This window comes from Pygoscelis adeliae, unplaced genomic scaffold (assembly GCF_000699105.1).
Source record: "Pygoscelis adeliae isolate BGI_AS28 unplaced genomic scaffold, ASM69910v1 Scaffold65, whole genome shotgun sequence".
Classification (NCBI taxonomy): Eukaryota; Metazoa; Chordata; class Aves; order Sphenisciformes; family Spheniscidae; genus Pygoscelis; species Pygoscelis adeliae.
This window is the reverse complement of record NW_008824864.1, coordinates 2,211,773-2,217,723: the sequence shown is the minus strand read 5'-3', so window position 1 is coordinate 2,217,723 and position 5,951 is coordinate 2,211,773.

Here is a 5,951-nt window from a genome sequence, read left to right as displayed (position 1 = left end):
CTTGAGGCTGAGCCCAGGGTTTTGTTTTCTTAGTGTTCAAATGAGCTTCAGGTTTTGTGATGTGGCCAAATACGATGATCTGTATTTCTCTGTTTTAACAAAAGCATATTTTCTTCCACTCCCTATACCTCTTACCCCTGCTCAGGATAAACAGATGTGTTTCTCTCCATCAGCTAGCAAATGGTAAACTTTGCTTCCATCTCCCTTAGCACCTTCTGAGCAGCCATCTAGCCTTCCTCTCTCTTTCCTCTTCGTATTTGACAACCAGGTATGTGGGGTTTCAGGCAGACACTCCTCAGAAGCCAGTACCTCTAGGCTACTCAGGTCTTTTACTGTACATCACGCTGGAATACAAGTATCAAAGATCAGCTCCCTCTACATAGTAGCTCCTCACCCTTCTAGCTTTCCCCAGGAAGCAAAAGACTTCCCCTTCACCTGTGAGGGTACCTTTGTGTTTGCCTACAAAAAAAACCCGAAAGTTTTGATTCAATGATCCTGTATAGTTGGTTTTGCTGCCTTTCTTCACTCTGCATAGAATGCCCTGATATATAAACAGACATGTACAAACTGTACACCCTAGTAGAGAGGAGTGTCTTTACTCCTGGCAGGCAACAGCCTGATAAGAGGTGAGATTAAGCAGCAGTAGGAACCGTAGCAGAGCTGTGATCTGAGCTATAGAGAATTGGAGTTGAAAGCTGAGTAATAAGCCAGTTTATCTGGGCTCCTCCATAAAAGACCTGCTGCTGTGACACATATGCAGCCTAATGGCACCTGAAGGGGTTAATACACCTGGAAAGTGAGTTTTCAAATGAATTCCTTTTCCTCTTGGCCTCAACATAAGGCAGTGCTCTATTTGACTTGACCTTTCTTAATGTGAATTAGCGGCTCAGTGGAACAGGATCCAGAACTCAGAGTCCCTTCCCTCTTCACATCCATGCATTAATGTAACAAAAGCAAAAAGGTGTCAGCAAGGCTAAGAATAACTGAACAGATCTTGTGCCAATTTGGAATAAAATATAGGACCCTCCAGAAGTGGAAGTAACTTGGTTACTTCTGAACTCTAGGTAAGGCAGGCATTTTAACTCACCCCCCTCCAAACCACAAAAAAAATTAAACATGGACAAATTCAGGTACTGAATTTAAAATAAAAAGTAAATAAAATAAAATTAAACGAGTCAGCTCATCATTTTGGTAGGATAAACAACAGGGAATGCCAAATTATCTCTCTAGAATATAAATTACCTTTTCCCTCCTGAAACAGATTTGCTCGATGACTTTAAAATATAAAAGTGCCCCCTCGCCCCATTTCCACTGCTGTTCTGGGAAGGTTTCCTCACCCATTCCCCTTGCTCAAAACGTTTCATCAATCTTGTCACCTTGGTCCTACCCTGTCTCATAAGGTAATGGATGGAGCCCAGCTAGACATGAAGATGTGCCATCCAGGAAACCAGACCAAAACTGGTATGTTTAAAAACGTGTTTGAGGAGAGCACAGGACGACAGGGAGGGGGGAGAGGGGGCAGGGGATGTTTTTCAGCCAATGCTTTCCTTCCCCCCTTCTTCTCACAGACGTTTGCTGTTGTCCAACAGCCCAGGGAAAGAAAGAGGGAAAGAAAGAAAGAAAGAAAGAAAGAAAGAAAGATAGATAGATAGATAGATAGATGTTTCTTTTTTGGCGGGGGGGTGGGAAGGAGGAATGATAACCAGATCCTCATGGCACATCTGTCTTTGGGTCCTCATGGGAGCCACAGCTGTGCAAAGAGGGGAGAGCGAGGGGAAAGGGGGGTGGGGTGTCCAACTTCAACTTTCTAGAGATGGAGTTATTTTAAGCAATATCTTTGAAACAAAAAAACATGTGTTCTCCGTTCTGCAATGCGCTGGGCAAGGCTCAAACACCGGGCTGGGTTGCCCGGGGTCGCAGGCCCCGCCAAAAAAAACAGAGAGCTCTGAGGTGGGTCTGAGGCAAAGCTGGTCACCAGCGAGGAGCGGTGACGCGGCCAAGCCTGAAGGAGCGCGCCCCGGTTGGCAAACAGGGACCGCAGTGTTGACTGCCCCTCCGGTATTTCCCTTCCAGTGCGTTGCGCGCTCGGCGTGCACTGCTACGAACAAATGTTCCATGATGCGTGGATGAAGGATGGGGGTTCGCGTACTGGGCAGGAGCTTTGTGTGCCTTTCAGGCTGGAATTTACTTTGATTTGTTTTTCAGTTTTTGATCCGCCCAGGCTTGGCTGGACACTTTGCTGGCAAGGGGAGTGGTGACACATCGCACCCCGCTGTTGTGTCGCGCTGGCCTTCTGGCCCGCCAGCCTCTGCGTGGCCAAGTCCTGTCACACACTGCTTCCCCGGTTAGCAGTTCACACCATCGCACCTTGGTGCCTCTTCTGCACCTATAAAAGCCGACTTCCACACACCCTCAAAGGAAGCATTTAACTATGGTTATACATGGAGCACAGGTCTGGATGCTAACTTCCTCAAAGGCTAAGTGTTTTCAGACGGGGAAGCGTTGGTTCAATCACATTCCCAAATGCCAGGTGTTATTGTTAATTGAGTTTTAAAAGCTGTCGCAGCCCAGAAAGGAATTAAGCTCCATTTTCAAGTAGAAACAAACCAGCTGCTTTTCTGGGAAAGGACCAAACACCTCCCCCACTCAAAGCTGTCATATTGTTTCTGACCAGGTAGAAAATAACGCCCTTCACCCAGCACCTTATGGAGGAAAACTGGTGCAAGGGAGAAGGATTCCCATCTGCCAGTGGTTTTTGGAGTGCACTCACATGCTGCTGAAGCTCTTGGGACTCAGGGGTGCATATGAGAGGGAAGGGAAGGCCCAAGGCCATCCTAGAGACTGGAGAAAGTAATGGCAAAATCCTCACCCTTTTTTCCTTCCTGACTGTGTTCTTGGGAGCCACACAAGGACTTATGCATGGGTTGGGGGGCAAGAATAAGATAGGAAGAAAAGAGATAATTCCTACCTCGTTTGGTACTTTAAGCTACAGATCTCAAAGTTTTGTACCTAGCATGCAGAAGGTACAGCAGTTGAGCTTGGTGGAACTTCTTATGGTAAGGGTGTTTGATTTGTGAAAACATGTAGACTGAGGAATAAGGCTTCATTCAAATGCCTTCTGTTCATTAAATGATTATTTTATATCTGAATTTGCTGAGTGCCCACAACTCGGAGTCAGTGGGGAGCAGAGGGTACTCAGCATCCCTGAGAATTAGCCCCAGGATGTATAAGTATTGCATGAAGTCTCCTTAGCGTTTTACAGATTTGGCTGATTTTCAAGATCTTTAAAGCACGACACCATACATTTGTCCTATTTTTTCCTTTGGTGTGGGTATGTGCCCATGGTGGGAGTGCTGGTATAGGAATTTACCTCAAAAGCAACCTTTAAATCCAGCCTCTTGTTTTCCCAGGAGTAATTGTTTATATAAAAGGCTTTGTTATGGCAGTAAGCACTAATGTGTTTGAAAATCTGTCACACAGTAATTAATTTATCCTCATTGCACCAAGCTGTTAGATAGGTTAGCATTACCCCCATATTACAGGAAGAGAAGAGAGGAACAGAGATTAACCCATGAGGGGCCTAAGGAGACTGTAGGAGAGCCAGAAAAGGAACACAAATCTCCCGAATTAACAGGCTAATGCCTTAACCACATGAATATCCTTTCTAAGGTTTTATTTGTTACCATATCCTTTTTCTGCTTGATCACTTAGGACAAAATGACCTGTCCCTAGATAACATTTTATATGCTGGAACTAAAAATAGGAATTCTCTTCTCCTACTCTTAAATTGAAGCATTGTAAGCGTACAGCATGGGAACTTGTGCGAAAAAAAAACTGCTAGGAATCAAGAGGAAAAACAGATAAAGACCAAGTGTGAGAGAAGAAGGCAGCTATGGAGGGAAAGAACCTTTGGAAGTGTCTGCAGGGGATCCAGCTCCAAATACTTCTCACCGTTCAAGACTTTTCTTGCCGTTTCCCTCCATGCCCTTCGGAGAAATAAACATGGGATTGAAGAGCATTTGTTTTAATCCTCACGTGTGATGCATGTACGTGCAAAGATTTGCCATGCTATTTCTTTAACAAGAATTCAGCCCCCTAGTTGGAGAGGCACAGACCAAAAGCTGCACGAAAACAATCAGATCTTCTCCATTCACTTCATTAGGTTTTTGTCTTTGTCTCAAAATACAGCTTTGCTACAGTTTTCAAGTGACCGTAGAGCTGAAGAAAGCATGGGGCTGGTGGTTTCTCTGTAGTCTTTGTAAGTACGAGGAATACAGGATTCTTCATACACCTCACTGTCACCTCAGGCTAGCTTTGCAACAGTTTTGCAGCGCCAATCCCAGACCTGCCAAGTCTCACAGTTTCTGGTTGAAGATTCTCTCAGCCGGCTCCTGTCTCACAGCCCCTCATTGCAGGGCTGGCACTTCACTTAGCATTGCATCGCAACTTCTCTTTGGCTCCAGGACCCTCGTATACCAGATGGAGCCAACCGGCCTGCCAACCGTACAGTCTGGGACCTCAGTTTCCAAATAAGAGGTCATTCATCTACCAAGACTGTGTCCCTCTGACTCTACCGTCCTAGTCTCTTCCAAGGAATCTGCATAGAGAAAAACCCCTTCGGTGCAGGATGCCTTTAGCCATGGCAAGAAAAGCCTGCCCTACCCCTCTGTTACTGTTTTGCTTTCACTTTGCAGGAACCTGAGGAGTGTTAGGGCATTTTGTTAAGCATTGCTCACTGTCAGTGCCTGCTATTGTGAAATCAGGGCTGCACAGAGAGTGTATGCAAGCTGAAGTAACCTTCCTTAGAAAAAAATGGGGTCCCAAATTATCTTCGGGTCTTGAGAGAAAAGCTGTAACATGCCGTAGAGTGAGGGTTCCCAAAAGCACTTGGCTCTGGTATCAGAACAGGCAGCGGCTGTCACATATATGCATGAGCAGGAGGAGGCATTTGGCTGCCCACAGAATAAGAACACGCCACCTCTTTGGGAGCCCTGGCCCCAGAGCAAATTCATTGCTATATACTGCACGCTTGCTCCTCTCCTATTAGCGTGGCTCTGGTGTAAGGGTTTTGCATAGCAGCCACAAAACAACCGGTGGCGTTTTGCAATAGTGTAACTTGGGTGGAAATTTCTTACTAGTCATCTGACCAAAACAAAGCCAGGCGTTAGCTGAGATAAGGTCCTGCATACACACTCCTTTGGGTAATCTGATGGACTTGCTGTCTTCAGGTCACAAGGATCCTGGTTTCAGCCTGTAAGTAGCTGGCAGGGAGCACACCCGGCATAGCACCTGTGTGATGCAGCCTGCTAATTCACTGCCGAAGTTCATCTTAGCACCTGACCACCACATACAACAGTTGCCTTTGCTTAGAGAAAAGCGCTTAGAGGTTATCACTGTGCTAGCAGCTGTGATGTCATGGCTAAGGTACAACACATTTCCTCTTGAAGCCAAAGTGCTAATAAAAGTATGTGTAGAACTGAAATAAATCTAATTATAGGGTTCAGCTAAGCCTTTTAATAGGGATGTCTACATTTCATTACATTCAAGATAGACCTTTCTGTAGCATGCAGAAAGCAAATTTGTACAAAAATGCCTAAATACATTATGGAAGAAATTTCGTATCCTTTGATAGTCAGCACAAGGTTTGTTATACACAGAAATGGTGGAAAATGCCTCACTCAGGGGCTACCAGATTCTAGTTGAACTCATATGGCTACGAGCAACAAGTCACTTGACTGTTGTATGTGAATGTCCCAAGAAGTGGGGGAGATGAGCAGGCCCTGGGCTCATGCTTGTAGCTGAGCCCTTTGAAGAGGAACCAGAAATCCACACATGTAGGTCCATGGTCATTTGGGAGAAATCCAGTCAAAGAACCTTCCGTCTCATTAAAAACAAAACCCCATGAGCTGCTGCGATCGGCAAGTAATCTGAAGGAAGCAGGTAATACTGTC